General features: G+C 34.4%; 1 protein-coding gene across 1 annotated transcript in view; it reads right to left on the bottom strand.

Moving 5' to 3' along the window:
- Positions 1–27,289, bottom strand: part of LOC138708521 (uncharacterized) — a 1,055,241-nt gene that overhangs the window by 1,026,686 nt on the left and 1,266 nt on the right. The window lies entirely within an intron of this gene.

Here is a 27,289-nt window from a genome sequence, read left to right on the forward strand (position 1 = left end):
ATGTCGATTCCTCGGCCTCATCTAGAGAAATAACATCTCACATTCATCATCATACTCATATAATAGTGATCAATGTTGATGAAAGGAGAAAATCTTTTTGACTCCTGGCATTGTTATCTAGAGTTTTCCCCAATAGACTATAGTTGTTCTCATTCTTTTTATGTAATTCCTTATACGACTAATGACGCGCGGTTTAAGAATCATTTCTATAGGCCATTTTGAGCGTAAATGTTACATGAACATGGGTCCTATTATCATGAGTTTGAAAGTTATGCGTAAAAATCCAAACGTCACACTGTGAATCAGATTTTGGAGTTGCTTGCATCATAATACAAATATTGGAACGTAACGTAAATGGAGGGTTGCGCTGTGACATGAAGTACGGGAGTGAAGTAGAAGATAGATCTTATGATTATAAGTTGCGATTATAAAGAACAGCCGTGACGATGTACGGAATACTAAGCGCCATTCACATCCGTGCGGCCACGTGGATTGAAGTGGATGGAGGGATATTTAAAAATCTGTTTCTCAACTGATGTATGTTTATTTTATGATTAATACAGTACTTTGAATTAATATTTCTGTGTATTTTAAGTGAATAACTCTTAGATCTTCTCAAAACCACTGCTATTTTCATAGGATTCAATCCGACATAACTTCTTAATGATTGATAATCGGATCCATGTTCATATGATATTTTATGCTCAAAATGGCCCATAGAACTGATTTCTAAAGCGCGGGTCTCTCTGTACTGCAATAATTAAATATGGCGTTATTCGAGATTTCAGTATACATCGCATCGCACTGAAATTCGCTCTTAACTCTATCGAAAGTTTTTTCGTAACCAATGAATAGATAATATGTTGGGAAATTGAATTATCTTATTTTCAGTGACGCTTGTAATTATGAAAATGCAATCCTTGCATGTTCCTCCTCCTCTAGAATCCTGTTGAGCTTGTGTCATAAATGTCTCCATAACCTGAGTGGAAGATACATTTCGTAAAAACTTTGTTCATTATCTCAGAGCTATTCTTTTGAAGTTTTGTGAAGGAAACATATTTATTCCAACTGAACAGGTATGATTAACAGTAACAAATGTCTGAAGTGATATGAACAGTGGTGCGCAAATATACGTTCCATCTCTCGAACTTTTGTAGACTTTCCTTTTATCCTAGAACTTCAACTCGTGTAGAATTCAAGTCTATTACGCGAGCAGAGATGTACATTATGTAAATTCTCAATTTCGTTTAATGCTGTAGCAGAGGCTTGGAACTTCACTCCAACATCAAGGATAATAACAATTTGCGATGAAAGTGTTGCAATTCACACACATACCGCTTAGCCTATACCCAAGAACTGTGTTTTCGTAGACCACGAATATTTTCTGTAAGAAGAACATTCTATTCAAAAGCCGGAAAATGTGCACTTAATATCGCCTTTCATCATATATGTAAAATTTAGAGAACAATACGACTACATGAAACGAAGTCTATGCAGACTGAAGACCAACTGAATATTAGAAGTCTTATGTTAATAACATGATCATCATCCAAGCATAGTTCTCTATTAGAGATGAACAAAACTAACTGCCGCTCTCGCTCGCTGTGTTCGTTGCATTTGTCTTTAGAGTCTCTCATCTCGTCATTCTCGTGCGCTTCGTTCGAGTCTCGCTCATCATTCTCGAAATAGCAGTTGATCGGCGTGGAAAGATTTCGTAACTTTGAATAACATACTTCATTAAAATAAGTAACATTATAAATTCTAAATGAGACAAAAAGACAAAACAGAACAGTATCTTAGTTATAAAAATGTTCTGGTTCTATTATATGATATTACATATGCTTATATAAATAGAAAAAAAACAATTCTGAAATAAATTTGCATTTATAAGGAACATAAAATATAACGTTAATATTTTTTTACTTGAGTTTGCACATTTGATCTCAAACATATGAAAAGAAAATTCCTAGCCTTTTAATAAGGGCCTAGTAATTAAATAAAGATGGGGAACGGATTATTATACACTGAAAGGTAGAGATGATGTTTTAAAAAGGTTACTTGATTGTTTATACATAATATAAAAGTGGCGAAAGTAGATAAAAGTTCAGTCAGGTATAAACAACTGTGGCGATTTAACGCTGCTTCACGTTCGGGACTTCGGGATTGATCAATCTCGAAAATCTTGAGACTGCAGTTGATTTATTTTCTTATAAGTGTGGCTTATGCAACAAAGTAACCACTGGATGGAAACTTACGTGTTGATACTGGCATTATTATGCAAATTATAAATGAAAGTTCAGATGATAGCACTAAAGACAATGTAGAATTTTATGATGAAGTTTGTGATAGTAACAAGGATTCAGAATACATACCGGGATGAAGTTGCAGCTCAAGGTGAAAAAATTAATGAAAAATAATTATTGTAGGAAACATGCGAAACAAGCGAAGGGAGAAAAAAGAAATTATGCAAGAAAATAGGGAAAGGGAAACTCCGAACGTATTCAGCTACCGGTACCAAAGAAAAGAGAAGAAAATGTACGAAATTGAACCAAAGCAATTCCAGTTGAAACAGAAGGGAATACCTAAAAATCCACTAATAAATGTCCAAACGAATTTTTAAGCCAAATTTTCCAGACTTTTCTTATGGGAGAAAATTTGTCTTCCTACCTGAGCTGCTCTCGCGTATCTTCATAATCAAATATAATGTAGATGATTAGTTAGACACACCACGATAGAGCTATGTTGTATCAAATATTTTTTTTAGATAAGCGGGTGATTTCTAGGGCTGCCGTTAGTACCAAGAATCATAAAAATCCATTACTGGATTTTCATGTGAATAAAAATTACTCAAACAAAAAACAAATCAAATACCGGTAATTAAAACTAAAGAAAGCAATAAAATTATATTCTGAAATATTTTCTTGTAGTTAGTTTTATGTGGTTTCTGTTACATATCAACCAGAATCTTATTTAGAGGATTTTACGAAGGTATTACAGGAACAATGGTAATGTAACCATTGAATAGTACACTTTTATGTATGTTAATGAAGTTAGGTTAGAATAGGACATATTATCACAACCTAAAATTAACTGTCTTCAGAATGTCTCTGCGACAGAGTTTCAAAATCAGGATCACGATCACCTAGTTGATCACGAAGGTATTGGTCTATCAATCATGATCTAAATTTGGTTTTTACTATTTTCATTGTTGAAAATAATTTTTCACAAACGTAAGTTGTAGCGAACATGGCTTCAACATAGCAAGCGAAAGAACGAAACTTCGGATGTTTATTTTTTGGCAAAGATTTAAGAAGTTCAAAATATGTTAAGTCATTACATCTAACTTTCATTTAACATCACATTGTAAATCTCGTGAGTTTAAATTGAAGATCTAACAGCATTAATCGTACATCTGCTGAAAAAGGATCGACGTACAGAGATAATAATAATAATAATAATAATAATAATAATAATAATAATAACAATAACAATAATAATAATAATAATAATAACAACAACACTGAACCTTTTAATGTTTCATCAGTAACATGTAGTATAATGCCTTTCATGTTAAATAAGTTACAACCGATTTCCTCGTAATACTTGTGAACATATCATACATTTAATATTCTGATCATATTGGCAGCAAAAAATGCGTTCTCTCATCCTACTTGAAACTTTCGTTTTTGTAGAGGTACATGGTTTCGAGAGAGACATTGCGACGATACGCCACTCGCAGGCCAAAGACAAATACAAGTGGAACGGAGTTTGACTCCAGTGAGTGAGAGGTTGGGGGTTGTGGGAACTAGGAAGCTAGAGAAATGTATAGCTATCATTGCGAGTCACATTTTCGCCACGGCTGGGTTAGAGTATAGACTTTTTTTGTTATTCTATGTTTTGTGATTTTACTTAAGTAGGTCTATATATTAATCTTTAGGGCCTACGTGTTATGGTGAGTGGTTGGATTTTAATTGTAGTTGAGGGGAGTACAACCTATTAATTGTAAGTAAGGCCTTTTGTACAAAGCACGTACGGTAAAAAGATCAGTGCACTGGATTTAAGGGCAATTACTATAAGTGTAATGTGTATGTGTGACTGTTCAATGAATCCATATCTACTACCTAAACTGTAAAATCTATAACTGATGTCAAGTAATTTACTTTTGGGTAACAAAAAGAATGCCTTTCTTGTGAAATTAAACTGTGCAGATTTTTCTGTGTCTGAGTGCAAAGAATATAATTCAATTTATATTCGTTATTTGAACAGTTCAAGGAAATACAGCGTAAACGTAATCACTTTTGGCACGGAAAATAACCTAATTGTTCCAAAGAGCATAACATGTATAATTGGAAATAATGTACAATCTTAAAGTAATTGATTTCCTGTTCTTAGGACAAAATGGAAAATGTGCTGTAACTTCTTTGCGTATAACATTTATTGGCGTGTCCCCCATGACGACACGACACATTACCTGCGGTAAATAGCAGGTACTAATGCGATGTGAACTGATTTCACAACCAATTTGACTTGGCTTGATCTGATAGCGTTCAACACGATACCGACTACTTTGATCTCATCTGACGCAATCCGGTTTGATCTACACCACACAGGTACATGTGCACGAGCTGTAAAGAGATATGTGGTAATTCTAGGCGTGTCTCATATATAGCTTAGTGGTGCGGAATTATATGCTGAGAATTCGTAAATGACGTTCAGTTTGCTTGACTGGCCTCCATAACTTATTATTCACTTATTTTCTCGGAATGGGGAGCACAGGTTTATTTATTTATTTATTTATTTAAATTCAAATATACAGAATAAAGAAATATAATTACAAAAACAAACAAAGAGAAATACAAATAAAATAATACAAGCAATATAAAAAGAAGATACAGTAGTATTAACAAAATTTGAGACCGAATGAGCAGCGCTCGTGCTCGGTCGCAGGTAAAAGTAATATTATAGTTATTTAAAGAATGTCAAAAAATATGTATATTATATATATGTGGTAACTCTCCATCAAAATGAAACTGGTAATAGGTCATGAGGAGAGATTTGAAAACTCTAAATAAGTTTTTTCTCTAACACTCACCATCTTAGAGGATATCGTTACATTTCTATGAAGTATTTGGCAACATCACGGCTACTACAATAACTCTAGCAAGCGCAGCCTGCACTACTTACCTTCCCCTCCCAGTCTGCTGTACTACCGTCGGCGATGGATGTACTCAGTCGGAGACACGTTGCGTTGCAAGATTTATTTTAACAATTTTCGCAATTATTCAATTTAAATTAATATCTAAACCTTTAAATTTGCAGAAGAAGATTCAAGACGTTAACTGTTAACATTGTTTTTACTTATATGCTACTGTTCTAATTATTTTACCTATCAGCTTGTATAGCAATGAGGCATTTATCTCGGGCCGTTACCTCAATAGAGTGCAGCAAACATTAGGAAAATATTATTTTTTCCCTTCTTAACGGTGCCTCATCGAAGGAAAAGTGTAATGAAAGTTCTGTTACATTTAACATGTGTAATCAACTCTTAAATTCTGGTGTATCGGTTCTCTTCCACTCTGTATAATACCAGAATTACCTACCCAACCTATTAACACAATTTCAGGTTGGTGCTTGGGAGAAGTATTTAAATGCTTTGAGATAGGAAACCAAGAGTTGCATAAGCCTTGATTCAGAGTAATAGCCATTTCTGAGTTGAGGGAAAACCATTTGTAAATCCTTAAGGCTTCTAGGGGCAAACGTTGTTAAGATCGCTGTATATATCGTTTACAGGAGTAGACCACGTTACATAGCGATAACAATTAAAGTTGTTCGATTCGCCGCTTGGGACGAGTTGCCTGGGTGAGGTTTTTTTCGGGGTTTTCCCTCCCTCCTATGGATGAATATCAGGTAACTTTATCAGGCATATGGAACCCCACTCATTCTCGCCACTTCCTTTCCTCCCTCATCATCCTTTCCTCATCATTCCGGCTGTCTTCCTTGGTTTCAGATTGCGCCTGCGGCGCCCTTCCGAAGCTGCTGACACTCTCGGCCGGCGTCCATAGATATGTCAAGCGTGGTAGCTGGTGACCCTGCAGCGGAACCCACTCCCCTCCCTAAGGGAGAGGGAGTCTACACCTCAGACCGTTGAGGAGACGGGAGGAGTGGCTTAAAACTCAGACCTTTTGAGGGGGGATGTGGGAGCTGTTGGGGGTGGAATGGTATACGGACTCAGAGGGATGGCGGAACTGATCGTCAGGATGTTTGCAAAGTGTCAATTTCAATCACTTAGAGCAGGTCTAATACTCTTTAAACTTTTGAAATTTAATCAGTAAAGATCTTATGATCGTGAAACCATTTCTACTTTATGAATTTGAGACAAATGAAGGGAACCAAACTTATGTTATATCAAGCTGAAAAATAAACCTGAGGAATGCCAAGTATAGTCACGTCAAGACATGGAAAGGATGCCTGGTTAAGTAAATCTATTCGAAGTCAAAGTCAAGTCAATTGATTCCAAGTCAAATGATGAAGAATCACGTAATGGTAAAGGAAATCAGTGCCAAATAAAGTAAATCTAAGTCTAGATTAAGTAAACGGCCATGTTTGAAAGAAAAAAGACTGAAAGAAATGCAAGACGATGCAATGCAAGGATTATTGAAGTGAGAAACCAAATCATAGTGCAGGATGTAAGACTTATTAAACGGAATTCAAGTCAATATCAAGTAAATTCTAAGTTTCATCAAGGGACGTACGTTACGTTGAGTCATATTAAGGATGATTTTTTATTTTATTTTAGTAGGTTATTTTACGACGCTTTATCAACATCTCAGGTTATTTAGCGTCTGAATGAGGTGAAGGTGATAATGCCGATGAAATGAGTCCGGGGTCCAACACCGAAAGTTACCCAGCATTTGCTCATATTTGGTTGAGGGAAAACCCCGGAAAAAATCTTAACCAGGTAACTTACCCCGACCGGGAATCGAACCCGGGCCACCTGGTTTCGAGGCAAGACGCGCTAACCGTTTCTCCACAGGTGTGGGCTATTAAGGAGGAAACTAGTCAAATAAAGAACGATGAAGTTCAGACAACGTTGAACAAATTCATATTTCTTCAAGTAACATTAACCCTAGGATGCTTAACATGGGTCCATTGGACCCGGCGACATATTTAATAATTATTATCTAAATAACTAATTCACAGTGTGACTCTACCCACTAGGTATGCTACTCTTGTTACTTCCTTTATACACCTATAGCACATTTGTTATTTTATTCTTTTATTTTATATATGTTTTTTATTCGTGTTCATATATATTACACTTTTACATAACATGGGTCCAATAGACCCGTTGCTTAAATTGTTTTATTATCGTAAATATTATTGTAATCTGCCATCTAAGCAGAATCCTGTGAACTACTAAACATATTTTCATGAGTTGGCAAGACTTCTACAGCTGGAAAGTAAAATTTCGGACGACGATTAGGAATACACATATATCTCCAGCAATGGATGACAATACTCCGGATGAAGATGAAGTTTCTTCTGCAGAACTGGATAATGATTGTGTGAGCATAAAGATGAAACCTGGATGCTTGTTTGACACCAGTCGACAATCAAAACACATAGAGGAGAATATATTGCTTCTAGTGGGATGATATGGAGGACAGAAACCCCTGCTCAGAGTAAATCTCCTGTCCACAACTTCGTAAGATTTGTATCAAGTCCTTCAAGGGCTATAGGAACTGCTACTCTGAGGTGCCTGGAATTTATTTATCCCACAGTATATTTTGGATGAAACTGTCAGATGTATCAACTTAGAAGCAAAAAGGTTTTATCTACTAAAGAAAATAAAATGGCAAGAAGTATCAATAGATGAAATGGTTGCTTTTCTTGGAATTTTGTTGCATATGAGAGCAGACAAATCTTGGGATGTTTCAATAAGAGAATTTCTTCCTGGTAAATTTTCCAATCCATTTTATAGAGCTACAATGTCTGTGAATCATTTTGAAGCTATGAGAAGATTTTTAAGGCTCTGTGATAAGAGAACACGAAAGGTTAGATCACAAACACATAAACTTGTTCTTATTTCTTATGTGTGGCAAATATTTACGGAACAGTTAGGAAAAGTAGTGGTCCCACAACCAAATGTCACAATATACGAATAGCTGGTTTTGTTTAGAGGCCGTTGTAGTTTTGTACAATATATGCCAAAGAAGCCAGCGAACTACGAGATCAAAATTATGTGGATGTGTGAAGCAGCAACTGGTTATACCGTTCACGGGATTATATAGGCCTATTTACGGGGAAATTATCGGAGAACCGCCACAGAAGGATTTGGCTCTCAATATTGTGAAGTTTCTAAATCGCTGTGTACTTGGTAGAGCCCGAAATATCACCATGGACAATTATTTTACAAATATATCTCTGGCGCAATATATGTTGGAGAAGAAAGTGACAATTGTGGGATCAATTAGGCAAAAACAAGAGAGACATTCGAAAAGAAATGAAATCCAATGCAAAATCGACCAGTGAACAAAAGTGTATTTGTATTTCACAAGGACATGACAATAGTTAGTTTTTGCCCAAAGAAAAACAAAAGCGCTATTCCGGTAAGTACTATGATAATGCTGTTCACGAACATCGCCCAAAAAGAAACCTGAGATTGTAAAATTCTACAGTCGCACTAAGGGTGGTGTTGATGTAATGGATCAGAAAGTGCACAATTATACTTGTAAAATGCAAACCAAACGCTGGCCCATGGAGCTTCGGTGTAACATTTTGGACGTTACTGCTCTAAATGCATTCATTCTGTATTGTACCCAGCTCCCAGGTACCATAAAGGACTTTTACACAAGTGGAGACTATTCATCAAAGAGATGTCAATGAATGGTCCAAACATAGATTAGAAGATCGTTCAATCTCCTTCTGCATAAGTCGATTTATGTGGACATGGAAAAGTTCATCACTAATCTAGGTAGTAGTGTGCACAGTAACAACAGTGGTGGCAACCATCAAAACAAGAGGAGGAGATGTTTCGTATGTCCTACAGCGACAGATAGAAATACCAAATCTATCTGCTACAAGTGTACAAATAATGTTTGTCAGGAGCATAGTACAGTCGTGTGCAATAATATGATATACCTGTACTTGTGTGGTATTCCTTACTGTTTTTCTTCTTCTACCTCGTGGATACATTACATTTTTATCTTATATAAATAAATATATGCGTTTGTGTTGTCTTGGGGTCATGGCATAAAGCATCCTTCCTAGGACTCGCGTTACGGAATGCGCGCTGATTCGACTCCTCATGGGAAAGACATATTCTCATGAAATTTCGGCCAGTGTATGGGACCGGTGTCCAACCAGCATCGTAATGCACTTGGGGAGCTACGATAGGTAATGAAATCCGGTTACGCAAACCAGCTATAACGACTGGGAGGCTCATCGTGCTAACCACACGATACCTCCATTCTGGTTGGATAACCGTTCACCTCTGCTTCGGCATGTGGCCGTGAGTCCAGCAGCCGGCTAGTCGGTCTTGGCACTTCGTGGGATGTAGTGCCACGGATTATTTATTATTATTATTATTATTATTATTATTATTATTATTATGAGTTTGTGTTTTAATAAGAACAACTTATTTTCACTCGCTACTTAGTTATAAAACTGTATTATTTTCTTTGCCCAAAGAACTTACATTATTATCTTGTAGAAATAAATGAATATAGGCCTAATTATATATTTGTATATTCACATGTTACTTAGTTATAAAATTGTATATTATTTTCCACAATTAAACCCCCTAAATTCAAATTAAATTAAATAATAGATTAATATTATTTCATTTTATGTGTAATTCTTCATTAAATAGCATACGGGTCCAATGGACCCATGTCATGTAAATGTGTAGGAAAAGTAGCTCATGCATCCTAGGGTTAATTTTAAACCACAAAAAGGAAATCCTGGACAACGAAATGCCAATCCGAAGAAATGTCAAGTTAGTCCAATCCAAGTTTTATAAATGGTATCAAGTCTCGGCAAGGGAAGTCCCAGTGAAATAAAATAAAAAAGAAATCAAATCAAAATCGAGGTCAAATTAATATTATACATATTTCATGTAGCGACGTATGATTCAACTATGTTGCTGCAGACTGAAGTTAACCCAAGTTAAAGGCAAATTAATCCAATCTAAGTATCATCGATTGACGTGAATTCAAACTACTGCAGGAGGTTGTTCTTGATCGAATTCAGTCAATCTAGGTCAAACAAAACTGATTTCAATTCAATGTTTTTAATTCAATCCATATTAATGATTGTCGTCAATTCGAGCTATGGGAAAAGCAATTTCTGATAAAATTCAGCCAAGCCAAATCAGTAAAAATCAATTTAATCACATTTTGAAAATTAAATCCAAGTTTTATCGATTGATGTCAAATCAAGCTATGGCAAAAGGGATTCTTGATGAATTTTAGTCAATGTAAGTCAATCAAAAGTCATTTTAATGTAGGCATAATACTTTTTAATGAAATCCAAACTTCATCCATAATTGTCTGTGAATGAAAAAATACCAGGTCTACTTTACGACTTCAAAAACAAATTAAAAGCTAGCCAAGAATTATAATGAATTCCCCCTCCCAAAAAAGGAAAATAAATGTACTGCAGAAAGTCTCACGAAAAAAAAAAGATATGTCTATATGTTTCAGCATTTGAAATCATTATGCGAATGCACATTTAACCTTTAAACATTAAAAAATTTTGTTCATTTGCAGACGCTACATGTTGATTCAAATTGGGCAGGATACAGGTAGTTAAACCTTTATGCGTGCACAATGTAATTAAATCAACATGCGGGCGAAATTGATGAATGGCACATTGAATTCAACAAAGAACTGTTTATCTTTACCAGACTATACGAGTATATTTTCCTTTACATTCAAATTACAGTGAAAGTTTTTATCTTTTAGGCTATTTTAAATCTGCGGGTTACATAATGAGAGTAGTGCTTCTCAATGTACCCTCATTTTTTTTGTTTTCCCGTTCTTTATTTAGATGTATGACCTATCCATGTAGGTTACATTAAACTATAAAATAAAATTACGTGTGTTTTAAATACGGAGTGAAGTCTATATTTCTGTCGTAGATTTGCAAAAGGGGACATGTACAAAATCACAAAGTGTTTGAAAATCACAAAAATTATAATTAAGTTAACAAATTAAATTGTTCATAATTTTTTTCTAATTAGATCACTATGGAAACATACATTCAGGATTCATAAACATTTTAATTTGTTAAGTGTGTTATGTTTTTTTTTTTTTTTTTTTTTTTTTTTGCTATTTTCCAACGCTTTGTTATTTTGGACGTGTCCCCTTTTGCAAATCGACAACAGATTTAATAGGCAGGCTACTACTTAAATTTATTCCAGAATGAGATGAACTAATGGAGTGCTCTAAATTAGGTAAGTATGTTCCGGATTTCAGAGACTCAGATAAAGACGCCATGATTAGGCATCAGAAATTAGACTGGAATCTCCACAGTAACAGCCACATAATTTACCTCTATATTGCAGTTCTGTTGACTTAAATGAGTTCTTTTGGACATTATTATATGTAACGGAACAATTTTAATTTATTTTCTTGATAGCCGAGCAGTCAACAAAATAGAAATCTGTACCCGGCCCCGGAACAATTCTTCCCTTGAAATTATTCAAGCATGCTTCACAGGGAGCTTCTACCTGAAAGCCAGATTTGCATAATATATTCGTTACTATAGATACGTTAACAGAAAGTCACGTGTGCACTTAAAGTTGGGTTCTGGCGTCTTGTCAGTCCATTTGAGTTGTGTGGATATAAAGGGAGGAATTGTGACGGTGTCGTGTATAGTTCCTAGGGTAGCTCAGTCAGTAGAGCATTCGTGCACTAAGCGAAGTGTCCCGGGATCGATATCCGGCCGCGGAACAATTTTCCCCTTGAAATTATTCAAGCCTGCTTAACAGGGAGCTTCTACCTGAAATCCATATTTGCAAAAATGTATACACTTTCAGACTTCAAGAATAAGGTGTTTAGGAAAATATTCGGGACTAAGAGGGATGAAGTTAAAGGAGAATGAAGAAAGTTACACAACGCAGAACTGCACGCATTGTAGTCTTCACCTGACATAATTAGGAATACTAAATCCAGACTTTTGAGATCGGCATGGCATGTAGCACGTATAAGCGAATCCAGAAATGCGTACAAATTGTTAGTATGGAGGCCGGAGGGAAGAAGAACTTTTGAGTAGGCCGAGATGTAGATGGGAGGATAATATAAAAACGGATTTGAGGGAGGTGAGATATGATCTTTCTCAGTATAGGGACAGATGGCGAGCTTATATGAGGGCGGCAATGAACCTCTAGTTTCTTAAAAGCCATTTGTATGTAAGTATAAATAAAATTGAAAAAGGTTGCATTGTGAAACAGAGTTTACAAGCATTTTTCATCTTTTAATAATTGTAATCTGTATTTTGTTAATATTGTGAAACGACCACCAAGGGTGCAATAAGAAAGTTAAAACACATGCATAAGGGATAAGAACTGTAATATAATTTTGCAGCATTACCCTATGCCAAATGAGGCGACTGGTATAACTCGACCAAGGCGAGTAGAGACGCGGGCGTAATGTGAACTATCGCGATGTCGCTACATGAAAACAGGAGAAATACAAGTGGCGCTGCGAGCTGCAAGACCGCACTGGCCTTGGTCTATTTCCTAAATACCCTCGTTGACTATCTACCGTCTCAATTACTGTGCTTAATTAAATCACAGATACAAGTAATGAAAAATTCCAACCTCAGTTCTAAAAAGGAGATTCAATACTAACGACACATTAATGAAGAAGCGTTCTGATCCTTTAACCTACTTAGAATTTAACTACCTAAATCGATAGAAGGAAGCTGCGGCAACGCTTAAGTAGGTGTGTGTGTTCAATTTAGGGTTTATATATAGTGAATGTAAAACGTCACCATACACCTATTCAAATAACATAAATATGTCTTAAAGAATCGTTTTGTAACCTCAGTATGCTAATTTATAATAAATATAATATATTTAGAGACATATATAAATGTAATACAACGTATAAGAAAGAAAGAAAAATAATTCCAATTTGAATTCCGTCAGAAAAATAGTAACATAAAGAAACATTTAAAATCAATGCGCAAAAAGTCTTCATACAAAAATAAGTATTCCTCTGCAACAGCTGAACCTCTGCTACAGGTAGGAAGGGGGGGGTAGTGTCTGTTCAGTTCATGGTACAAACCGAATATTTAGTCCTGACAGCTCAGCGACGCGAAAGAGGGGAAGTAATAGGAGTAGTGGGGAGAGATCCTGAGTAGAGATAAGGGCGAGCGGTCGGCAAAGAAATGGAGAACAGCTTAGCTGTGACCGCTCCTGAAGAAATATTTTATATTTTGGGTAAGAATTAATATAGGTCTAGCATTATAAAAATAATATATTACTGTAGATTATAGTCAGCTGAAACTGTGTGCATGATTACTTAAACATTATGAGACAATAACAATGCTACAGGAGCTTCCCTATTTTCGAATTTATTTTCATATTTCTCCTTCCTGGCTCACTCGACCAGTGATGTCAACGTTAAATTGTGAAAATTAATGTCCATGAAAGAAAATAGTTCATGGAAATAATAATAGAAATAAGTTATAGAAAACATCAATTATAATTATATTAAAATAACAGGGCATATATTTAACTTAATTACTGCTGCTCTTAGGAATATAAATAATGAGAAATAATTGTGTTATAATTCAATTTATTCAAATTTAATTTTGTATTGAATTTAACTTTCAGTTTATTTTGTTTATAAAATATTAATATGTAATATGTATTCCTGTAGTTACACAAGTATTTTCTATGAAATGTGTCACTTAGGCCCTATTTCTATGTTGTAATTTCTTGCTTAATCCATATTAAAGCAATATACCATGACTTTAATATGTTTTTTCTAAATACACGTTTGTTTTCTGAGCAGTTAATGAGGATTATTTTAGTATCACGGAATTAGATTATCACTCACGGAATTAGGAAACCACTATCACGGAATCTGGATCCCTATCATGGATTTAGGAGCCATTGTATAACAGTGAAGAATCATATATCATATACCAAACTTGTGAAACTGTTGACACTGAATGTTGTAAAAACTGTAGCTAAAGATCGAAATAACGTCATTTAGGTGTTATTTAAAAAATTTTATTACAGTTTTGGCATAAATATAGACTTTATTAAATACCGTATGTCACGAAATTAGGCAAGCTTACCCTACATAAGATGCCGTTGGAGATGAAATCATAACACGTATTTTCAATTTGAAAAGTATTTCGATGTAAAAGGTCAAATTAAAGGATTATTTAAAAAGTCTATCATCTTATTTTCAACTTCTTTCAACCCATATCTCATAATTAATCAATAAACCCTTTCAGCCAAAAGTGGATTGTGGAAACATGGCCGAGGAAACAAATGCAATAACTGAAGTTCACTTCCTACTTTCTTCCAGCGATAACATGGACTGACTTCCTTGGTTCTCTGCCAACAATTCTTATAAACGATAACCCCATTTTTATTAAAGAGGAAAAGATAGCATAGTTGGAGCTGTCATATTTGACCACAATTTGTAACTAAACGTCATCCTAGTCACTCTCACAAGTGAAAGTGCACAAATACTACAATGTGACTTAGACTGAAAGTAACATTCTTTCTACATCTTCACGACTTTCTCGTCTTCCTTCTGTTTTAAAGTACATTAATTTCTTCTCGCATTCTCTTTCTTCTCTCACACACAAATTTAGATTATAAATTTGTCTATTTTATTATTTTCTTCTATTATGTTATTATTTATCCCAAATTCCTTCTCATTTTCATCTCAGTCTCTATCCTCTCTTATAATATGATTTAATTGATCATCAATGTATTCGGCGCAATAGATAGAATATTGATCTTTTTTTTTTTGTATTCGACAGAATATTGGAGAAAAATAAAAGCATAAAGGCACAGTACATCAGTTATTCATAGATTTCAAAACTACACTATGACTCGGTTTTGAGAGAATTTTCATATAATATTCTTATTGAATTTGATATTCCAAAGAAACTAGTTCGATTAATTGAAATGTGTCCCAGTAAAACACACAGCAGAGTTCGTATAAGCCAATATCTGTCTGACGCTTTTCCAATTTACTGCTGGGTAAAGCAAGAAAATGCACTACTACCTTTACTTTTTAACATTTATCTAGAATAAGCCATTAGGTAATTCGAGGAAAACAGAGATGGTTTGGAACTGAATGCTTACATTAGCGCTTGTTTATGCATATGTAGTGAATATGTTAGGATAAACACGGTAATATTACTTGAATCAAGTAAGAAGATAGCTTTAAAGTAAATACCATAAAAACAACATATATTATTATGTCTCGTGAACAGAAAAGAGTACAAAAGTGAAATTAAAAAATTGGAAATTTATCCTTTGAAAAGGTGGAAAAATTCAAATATCATGGAATAACAGCAACAAATGAGCCATTCAGAGTGGAAGTGGTGTAAGCCAAAATTGGGTAATTAAGTTTAAAGTAAAATTTCTCTAAAATACAGTGCAAAGTAGCAATTAATATGTACGGTACTTTGTGCTATCCACTGACTCTAATAGTTTAAATAAATTGAATATTAATTGCTACTTTGCGCTGTATTTTACAGAATGTTTACTTCAACCCTCATTACCCATTTTTGACTTACAACACTTCTGCTCTGAACGGCTCAAATATAAATGACACTCGAGAGAAAATTAAACTCAGAATAAATATGGGAAACGGCCGATATTATTAGGTTGAGAAGCTTTTGTCATCTAGTCTACTTTGAAAGAAACCTGGAAGTTAGAATTCATAAAACAGTTATACTACCGGTACTTCGCTATGGCTGTGAAACTTGGATTTCCACTTAGGGAAAGGAACAGAGGTTAAGTGTGTTCAAGAATAAGGTGCTTAGAGAAAATATATGGGGCTAAGCGGGATGGAGTAACAGCACAATGGAGGAAGTTACACAACGTAGAACTGCACGCATTGTATTCTTCACCTAACATAATTAGGAACATTAAATCCAGACGTTTCAGATGGACAGGGCATGTAGCACATATGGGCGAATCCAAAAATGCATACAGAGTATTAGTTGGAAGGTCTGAGGGGAAAAAATTCTTTGGGGACGCCGAAACGTAGATGGGAGGATACTATTAATATTGGTTTAAGGGATGTGGGATGTGATGCTAGGAACTGGATTAATCTTGCTCAGAATAGAGGGCGATGGTGGGCCTATGTGAGGGCGGCAATGAACCTCTGGGTTCTCTAAAAGTCATTCGTAAGTAAGTAAAGAATTCAATCAATCACAATCGTAATCGTTTAATTATTATTTTCTTCCTTCTCGTCTTGTATTACCTCTATATTCTCTTTTTTTACCATACTTCTCTTTTATTGTTCAAAAACTTCTCTCCCTTCTTCTTGTTCACATCTCTTTTTCTTTGAATTTCCTACTTTCCCTTCTATTTTCACCTCTTATCCTTCTAGTTTCGCCTACTTATAAATCCTCCTTCCTCTCTTATTACAATCCACTTCTTATCTTTTCCTTCTTTGTTACGATGTACCGAAATACATATGATATTTCAGTGCAGAAATTCTGCGTCATCATATGATGATGGAAGAGTGGAACAGAGAAAAATTCTCTCCGGCACCGGGATTTGAACCCGGGTTTTCAGCTCTATGTGCTGACGTTTTATCCATTAAACCACACCGGATTCCTATCCCGATGTCGGATCGAATCCTCTCAGTTTGAGTTCTACCTCTTGGGTTCCCTCTAGTGGCCTACCCTCATGCACTGCGTCATAGATGTATGACAGTTAGCATAATGTCCACACATGTCTTTATTTGTTTTCATAAGCTACCTTTATCTTACACTTTTCTTCACCTTATCGTACTTATTTTTAAGACGCCCTCTTTTCCCCTTTATCCATTCCTTACACTTCCATTTTTTTTCTCCTCTTCTTGTTGTCATATTCGCACTTCGTATTTTCCTCTTTCGTAGCTTAATACCTTTTTTCATTCACTTCCATCTTCTTTTCATTATTTGCTATTCCTATTCTTTTCCTTCTTTTAATGTTCCCACGTTCTTCTTATTATCAATTTTAGTAATAACCATAACATGTTTAAAGAGGTAATTACGTACATCTACCTTCAAGCTCTATTGGTAAGGATAAAAATTAATTTTTTTCTCAAAAATAAGAAAGCAGATTAAACTCAGTTTTGGTCTGGTCAGTACTTACTATCTCTACTTTAATAAACAATATGCAGATATTAAAAACAATTTATAGTTACCTGTAAAAAAATGTTCAGATTCACGCTTATAGAAATGCAGTTTGAGAGCTTTTCCTACCTAATTTTCATATTTATCGATGTATTTTTATTGTTTATTTTCTAATCTATCCTTAAATCTCTTATCTGTAAAATGTATCAGAAATTATTATATATCTATGTGATAAATATTGTTATTACTTTTTTATATTTTTATCATGAGGTTCTTAATTTAGTAAGCTTTAGGAGATTTAATGTTTTCTATTATTTAAACCATTCATGTTATAGACTCATAGACAAAAAGAGAAATGAAGATATTATAAAAGAATTGGAAATTCAGAGTCTAAATGAAACAATCATTGAATACAGACAAAGATGGCAAGATCATATACAAAGAATGGATGAAGATCGTATACCACAAATAATAAATAAGTATAAACCTGTAGGTAGAAGAAATGTCGGCAGGCACGGATGAGATGGTCGGATCAGTTTTCTTGAAGACGGAACGAGTCACAAGGCTTATGCCGTGATGATGATGATGATGATGATGATGATGATGATGATGATGATGATGATGATGATGATAACCATTCATGTTACAAAATTTATTCTCGTAGATTATACAGATATAATATTCAAGAATATATTGGAAAATAAATCATAAAAAAAATTGTGGAAATTAGCTGGGAAAATTTTTCTCACTGTATTTACCAGAAGCCCTGTTTTAAATATTCAATTGCCGGTAAATATAAATTATATTTAATATATAAATATTGATAATATGATAAATACTATTGTTACCATTCTTTGATTTCTTCAGTAGAAATTGCTTTAATTGCAATTAATGAATTTTCTATTAAACCTTTCAAATATGCACAATGCATGAAATTTGTTTACATCAAAAGAAGAAACTATTTTGTTCAAAATTTTCATAGGTATGTGATTGTTGTGGTGTATACCTAATGAAATATTGCAGCCACATAGTATTAACAAGGTCTCTAATTTATATTAAAACCATGCAACTCGCAACAGCTCACAACCCAACAAATTCGCGGACAGCAGAATCTGGTTTGCATTATTACATTGATGTGTCCGAATTGTTTAATCCTTGAGCCTCATTGTGGTTAATCAAATAATAACAAAGGGAAGTGCTTGCGAATTAGTTGACACGTATTAATTAGTCGGGTCAACTATCACGGCAAGTTAGTGGAGTAATAAATATGGAAGTTTCATGCAGCGTCACGCTAAACTTCAAACAGAACAGAACATTACAGCCACCAACTAAATTCCTGCATTTAGAGTACAACTATGAAGAGCACACACATCAAAAGTTTCATTGGTTCCATCAAAGTCGATATATTTGCAATGGAAATAAAACATTTGTTCGACGAAATTTTGTGAGATAATAAAGCAAATTATTATTATTATTATTATTATTATTATTATTATTATTATTATTATTATTATTATTATATATCCACTGAATTGGCTAAATTGAAGAATATTCAAAGAAAATCTATTTGCTTGTGTTCTTATAGATTTTTACCTAATTTCAATGATTACAAATATGAGAGTAAGTGCAAATATTTTAATTGCTGTAGTTTATTTGCCAGACGTCAAGATCTTGATTATTTATTTTTTTTTTTTGTAAAGTCATTAAGGGTGATATTGAGTGTGAATCTTTCTTACGTAATCAGTCTTCGTATTCCTCCTATGGGTTTAAGACAGTCATGTCAATTGATGCTGATAAGAGCAAGCGCGCGCTTTAGAGCTCAGGAGAGCCTGAGCGCTCTACAGCGGAAAGGAAAGAGACAGACGAAAGAGGTAGTATATGCCGCTTGGTCAAGCTATATTCAGGAGTGACCAGTACTAATTTAATGGATAAAGGGAAGAGAACTTATTAAAACTGTATCCATGTTAATTTTTAGATTTGTCTGAGAAGTATAAGTGTATTATAAGAACGTAGGTTTTAATTTTAATGCTCATTTTTCACAAGTTTGTTTGTTTGTTTTTTTTTTATTCAAAAGAAATATTGTCTCAACTTTTTTTTATAGAAAAGTCAAATTTTCAGATATAGGCCTATTTATTTAGTAGCCTTACAGAATATTTTTTTTAGTCCACACCTGTGGAGTAACGGTCAGCGCGTCTGGCTGCGAAAGCAGGTGGCCCGGGTTCGAATCCCGGTTGGGGCAAGTTATCTGGTTCAGGTTTTTTCCGGGGTTTTCCCTCAACCCAACATGAGCAAATGCTGGGTAACTTTCGGTGCTGGACCCCGGACTCATTTCACCGGCATTATCACCTTCATTTCATTCAGACGCTAAATAACCTAAGATGTTGATACAGCGTCGTAAAATAACCAAATAAAATAAAAAACAGAATGTTTTCGTAAATCTAATATACCCTAAATACATATTACTGAAGATAGTTTATTGAAAATTTTTAAAATATTCGCATGAAATTATTTGTAAGGAAATAAATCAACAAAGCAACTGCTGTTACATCATAATCAAAAGATATGTGCCCATGTGTTGTAAAAATGTCAGCTCTATAGCTTCAGCACATTTCGGGAAAAAATTTAATATTCTGATGATAGGAAGTTGCTCATCAATGTCACCTTAAAAGCATAATGCGATACAAGTTTTGTTATGTAATATTAGTTACACTTAAAACATATACCTAGATAACTTTACTTTGTACTACAATATTATTTTGATCAGTTCATTGATTACTTTTACAAGGCTAAAGATACCATCAATATCAATTCCAACTTATCATGTCATACTCAGACTTTCTTTATGAATGATGTGTTTGATCCATTTAGTACAGCATAGTTGTACTACTATGGAATTTATGTGAATATTCCTTCTTAATTCTTTATTATATTATTAACATTTAAAATACAACTGCAATATTGGTATTAGTACTTCTGTTTTACAGACAATATAGATAATATCAAACAGAAAGAAGCCATATAAAAATAACGACATAAAATTTCACGTTCCGCCTGAAGTTTGTGCACCACTGTTCTCTTAACCAAACAGGTTGCTTATTCATAAACACAACCCTTCCTTTTTCCATACTTAGCGCTTGATGCCCGCGCAACACGTCAAGGTCAGAAAAATGCGCTTGCTCTAACATCACTGGTTTAAGATTTCACATCAAAGAACTTCTAAATGAGGCTTTATGAAATACAATTCATATCTCAGATTGAAAATATTTATTTAACATTTTCACACCAATGAAAAATTTATCTAAAACTATTTAAATTTTTTCGTAACATATTCTTAAAATTTAAAGAATAAAATTGTGGAAAAAAGTTTAAATAACTTCCTTCAAAGTACCAAAATATTATTCAAAGAAATTAAAAATTATTCTGTATGTTTTGAGGTTTTGTAAAATCAATTTAGCATTTGTGGGTAAATTCGTACACGTTAACTGAAATAAAAAGTAATTTAAATATCACTGGAAATATTTTAATACTTTCGTAATATATTCACAACAATCTCTGAATTAGAAACTGGTCTAGACATTAAATTACCATATCCTTTCGTAAATCCTATGGATTTCTTGAAACTGAAATTGTTGTAATCTACTTTTTATGTACATTTTAAAATAAAAATTAACCACAACCTGTATTTCTTTTGCAGAATAATGTCATACTAGTATTGTAACTATTATTATTGCTATTATTATGGACTTGAGAGAGGTGGGATATGATGCTAGGGACTGGGTTATTCTTGCTCAGAAAGGGACCTACGGCGGGCTTTTGTGAACGCGGCAATGAACCTCCGAGTTCTCTAAAAGCCATTTGTAAGTAAGTATTATTATATTAGTATTATTATTTTAAACATAATCATCACCACAGTTCTGGATTTATTTTGATATTTACGACAAGAATGAATTACGTCCTTTGCCATAATTCATTTTACGTGCATTATAAAGGACGCTAATATGATAACAGAAGAATAAATAAATCAATAAATGCTCTTTGACTATTCCTTACATGGAAAATTAAATGCAAGAAAAAGTTATACGAACGTACGAATTTGCCAACGATTTAAATATTAAGATCTTCTAAGAGTGAAATCTTGCTAAACTCTAAATCAATTCGATGGAAGTTTATATACTCTTTACTGCCTGAAAATTTAATGACTCCGGTTTAAAACTTGATAGGAGTAAAGGCAAAGTTATTCTTTTACCAAAGTCAGGAAGTCATAAATTATTAATGTTGGTTTTAGTTTACAGTTATATATCATCAAACAGCTGAAGGATTTTATAAGCTTTTGAGAAACTTCCTCAGAAGCGGCTGTGTTAGAGACATGCAATAAAAATTATCTGGTGTAATCTACGCTAAATTCTAAGACAATTATTATAATCCGTGCAGGTCACATATTTATCTAGTACTACCGTATTGTCTGATGTAAAGGATACTTAATATGGGAAGACAGGAAGTGTCATTATACCGACCAATAAAGGTAGTGAAGTCAGTTATTCATCATCTTTTACAATATCCACCTCGCGTCAATGGAATTCCTTGTCACAAAGTATTAGGGGCTGCAAGACAATAAACACCTTTAAGAACAGCTTAAAAGATAACCTTATTAGCATTTCACTCCAATCATACTGATTTAAACTATCACTGACTACATTGTTACTTTTTTCTTTAGACATCATCCTGATTGTGCTGTATTTTAATTGTCTCGTAATAATCTCTTTCTATTATCTAATATTATTTGAAATATATTAACATTCTATGTATTTTAGTTTAATTCTGCTACACAGTTTATTTCAGTGTTTAATTAATAGTTCATAGTATTTTGTTGTTTAATTTGTAAATAACTTTTGTATACATGTAACTCTCATCTCAATCAAATTGTTGGATTCTTTGTAAGTTCATGCATATGTATATACACTTTTTGCTGGTTGAGTGGAAGAGAAGGCCTTACGGCCTTAACTCTGCCAGCTAAAATAAATCATTATTATTATTATTATTATTATTATTATTATTATTATATTATTATAAAGTATGAAAAATGACAAACTCCAGCTTGAGGATATTCAGGTTAATACCCTTACCCCAAAATAAAAATCTGAGTGGAAATTAATCTACACTCGAAAAATAAACAAAAAGAAAACATTCTTAAGCTACTAAAAGTAGAATTAATAATAATTTTCAATATAATAATAACTAATTAAAAACTACAGTAATGATCATAAAGAATTTTATTTCTTATATGTCCATATATTTTTTATGAAGTTATGAAATGCATATGGAGTATTAGTTGGGAGGCCTGGGGAATAAGGCCGAGACGTAGATGGGAGGATAGTATTAAAATGGATTTGAGGGATTTGGGATATTATGGTAGTGACTAGGTTAATCTTGCTGAGGATAGGGACCGATGCCGGGCTTATGTGAGGACGGCAATGAACCTCCGGATTCCTTAGAAGTCATAAGTATGAATTTTGACAGCAATACAGGTTTGTATCCGATCTCTGATAACGAATTTGAATGACGTCATGTGCGTCAGGAATCACACCGACAGCTGAATTGCGGCGAGAGGCAACAGACCAGTAGTGAGTGATTTATAATCAGAGTGCACGGTGTTTCACAGTAGCAATGCCCAAGAAAATCGACCCTTTTTGGAGGGGTACATAAGAACTCTTTCCGATGCCAAGTACAGTTATGTGAAAATCATAGGCGCCAGCAAAGAAGTGGTTTCGTTATTTCCAAGAAAGGCATCTTGTGTGTACATAACGAGACTGGCAAAGCTCAGATGGGATTGATTCCAGAGTGGAAAAAGCACCCCCCGTCACAAGTCGCCGCACCCCACGAGATGATACAAATTAATTCCATTCGAGCTTTACCAATCTTATTAAGTACACAGAAGATGCCTTTCTTGGAAATAACGAAACCTCGTTTATTGCAGGCTTCTTTTATTTTCACTTAACTGTACTTGGCACTGAAAAGGGTCGTAATGAACCCCTCCCAAAAAGGCTCGATTTTCTTGAGAATTTCTGCTGTGAGTCACCGTACACTCTGACTATGAGATCACTCACTACTGGTCTGTCACCTCGTGACACAGTTCAGCTGTCGTGTAACTCCTGACGCACATGATGTCATTCAAATTCGTTATCAAAGATCAGAAACAACCCTGAAGTCATCAATCATGAAATAGTTACATTTTTACACAATTTTTAGGGTATAGAAGAAGAGATTAGTTTCATAATCGTCCTATGAGATTTGGATAACGATCTCATGGGAATTTATATAGCTAACCATGAAGAAGCAAAAGGTATCTAGCAAAAGTATAAAATATATATATACCCAATATATATATACATATATATATATATATATATATACGCATAAGAAGTCGCCAAGGTGATCTAGTGATCTAGTGGCTAGAGCACTGGACATATCCTGTGGACCCGAATTCGATCCATGGCGTACCCCCGATTTATAACTTTTGTTGGGCAAGCCCATGACCCAGGTAACACAGGGGTTTACTCCGGGGGCTCCGGTTCCCTGTGACATCCCAACAAATATTCATAATCAATCCATCTCATCGCAGGTGTAGCGCAGACCAGCCTCCTATGGTGGACCTGGGCAACGACTCTATCGGTACATTGGTCTACAAAACTGGCTTCATGTCGGTAAGTGACGTAAGTCAAGTTCCCGCCATTAGTAAAAAAAGAATATATGCATACAGAGAGTCATATTTCAACCTATCTGTTATATTATGAGGTCGTCGAATATTATATGAACTTCCTATTATGAACTTCTTGAAAAATAGGCTATATACAGTACAAAATATTAGACGATTTATTCTGTAGATATGTAAAGAAAAACTCTGTTTAAATTCTATAGGTCAACTGAGAGCTCCCTACAATTCATACAGGGTGAACTTTAAGTAATATCATTAGTTTCAGAGATTTATTCTTTAAGATATTTCAAACAAAACGTTTAATACAATTCTTCCCGTTTTTTGCTTCCTGTTCGAGATAAAAATTGTTGTATATAAAACAAATCATTGTGGTTTGGAAGAGCCAGTGATTTAATTTCCAATATACCGCACTCAGTCAATTTAAGAGAGCAGTGTATTATTATAGATAGTTGAAGGAATTTTGGTTTTATTATTTAAATGAGCAAACATTTGATCCCAACAAATGTAACATTGTAAAATTCCTTTGTAGAAAGAAAAGTTGATTTTGTTCGGATGAAATTTATACAAATTTAAAGTACAAAACTAAAATTCTTTCATTCATATATTATGAGAATACACTACTCTCTCAAACCGACTGAGCATATTGGGAATTAAATGAATTCCTTTCCAAGAACACGCTATGAAAGGTTTCGTATAAAACTATATTTATCTCGAAAAGGCAGGAAAAACGAGCAAAATTATATTAAACTTTCTTGTCTGAAATATCTCAAAGAATAACCCCCTGAAATTAATGACATTACTTACGGTTCACTCTGTATATACAGGAGTAACGTTGTCTTTTTCGATAACAAATGCAATCAGTTTCGAAGACAACTGCTATTTAGATACAAATCCAAGCCGAAGCTGCGATGTTAGCTAAATGACTTTAATCTATATTTATTTTTGAGTGTAATAATTCCATCAAGAAGAACTGACGTCAGTGAAATTATTTAAATTCTTTCTTAGTTTGATAGCACATCGTAATGCGAAATGTTTGATAACAGCCTAGTGCTCCTTATGATTAGGTTTTCTCCGGACCGATTGTTTGCGCGCTTTTAATCGGAGACCTCCGGATTACCTCCGATTGATGCCGCGCAGGTTGTATATGTGCTGCGGCGCAGACATACACTTTCCGCTGAGCATTCCTTTAATCGGATCAGGCAGTGATTTGAGTCCGCTGACGTCCGCGTATCTTTTAAAATAAGTTGTAATTTGTTGTTGTTTATTCTCTCTCTTATATTAATCTCTCTCTCTTTCTTCAACTCTTTTTTTGTTTTGCTTGAAGTGCTACGTTAGCTCACAGATTTTGTTTTCTAGTTTTGAAATTCATAGTATATGTGGAAAGGCGTATTAGCTTTATATCATTGATCAAATTAATAACATTCAATCTAACTGCGAAACTAACGCAGAAGTAAAGCTTTTCAGTAGCTAATGTAAATATTTATACTGTAGTTCTCCTAGAAACTCTCGTTTAATCGCAAACAGTGTTTGTTTATTATTACTCTAATCGGTTTAATTTAACGTAGAATATATTAAGGGAGCTTCAGAATGGAACAAAAGAAACATGGGCTATCAATGGGTTAAAGTTTACTGTCCAACATAATTTATTCAGATTGTTCACCGGACAGGATTGTGATTATTGTGTTCAAGGGTGTCAGTATTTGAACTGCCTCTTCTAAAACGCACCACTCTTTCTCTGTAATAAAAATTTAAGCGGATATCAACTTAAGGATAATTGTAATTATATTATTACCACATGTTTCTTTAGTTTCATTCAGAAACTCGATATTTTAATCCAAACAGTAAAATATAACTCAAGTTGTCTAAACAGCAAAACATAAATCAGCGCGTCTGGCCGCGAAACCAGGTAGCCCGGGTTCGAATCCTGGTCGGGGCAAGTTACCTGGTTGAGGTTTTTTCCGGGGTTTTCCCTCAACCAATACGAGCAAATGCTAGGTAACTTTCAGTGCTGGACCCCGGACTCACTTCACCGGCATTATCACCATTTCATTCAGACGCTAAATAACCAGAGATGTTGATACACCGTCGTAAAATAACCCAATAAAATAAAAAAATTAAACAAATAAATTAAAAAAAGTTTAACTCTGGAGAAAGCTAAGAACTCTATCTATATTCGGGTCTGTTTTATTAGCATAAAATTCATGTGTTTTTCTTCGAATTGCGTCACAACTAATTTAATACATTATATGCAAATCTATTCTGTTTTGGATACAATTTGCTATATCTACGTATCTATTTTCTTCAACTTACTCCTGTTATTTGCAAGTGGTCATGGCATTGTTTCTGTAAACATTAGCATTAGGCCTAACATACTGTAAATTAGGGGCGTATGTATGGTTATAATGCGTTCCATTTGTGTCACATAATGTTCATTTTTATCGTCACTATCAATATTTAGATACATAGACACCCAAGGACGCCACAAGATAATAATTGATCTATAATGTAACTATTAATAATACGAATCTTAGTTTCAAATTGTAAGCAAAGAATACTATCCAGCCTCTTAAAGTAAAGCGTTGCAACAGCGCTTGATTGCTTTTAAATCTCGTGTGTCGTTACGCTTCATTGCTTCCAACCTTGACAGATACTACCACTTCCCACCGGCTAAAACAGGCCTGCCAAAACCCTGCACATTGTGCAGTGGTGTCTGTGCGACGTGCACTTTCTATTCCCCTACCTGGGGGGAGTGAATCGCCTTGGAGAGGAACGCGACAGGGCTATACAGACCTGAACAGTATGTCAGCTTTTGTTTCAGTAACGCAGTTTCAGTACGGGTACTGATTTGGCTGTGTCTGTGAATAAGTTATAATAAATAAAGTGAAGAGTTCACAGATAACGAGGAAGAGAAATTACGAATCATATAACATAATTGTTATAATGTTTTCCTCAGCCAACAATAATTATTTTAAAATGAAAGGCTTTCATCAGCCCATGACGAGGTAATAGTGCTGTGATAGTTTAGATCAGATTAGTAAAGTTAATCAGTACTCTCACGGTAAAACGAACTTAACAATGACGTTGTTTTGGAGTCTGTACTGACACAGCCATCAAAGATTAGACGACTTACGACTTTCATTTCATAAGCTGGTAAGTGATGAGAATATTGAGTGAAGAATACATTATGAGGATCTTGAGGTTGTAAGGAGCGAAGAAAGCAACTATTTGCAAAGCGGAAAAATTTTT

The sequence above is a fragment of the Periplaneta americana genome, chromosome 11 (assembly GCF_040183065.1).
Source record: "Periplaneta americana isolate PAMFEO1 chromosome 11, P.americana_PAMFEO1_priV1, whole genome shotgun sequence".
In the NCBI taxonomy this organism is placed as follows: Eukaryota; Metazoa; Arthropoda; class Insecta; order Blattodea; family Blattidae; genus Periplaneta; species Periplaneta americana.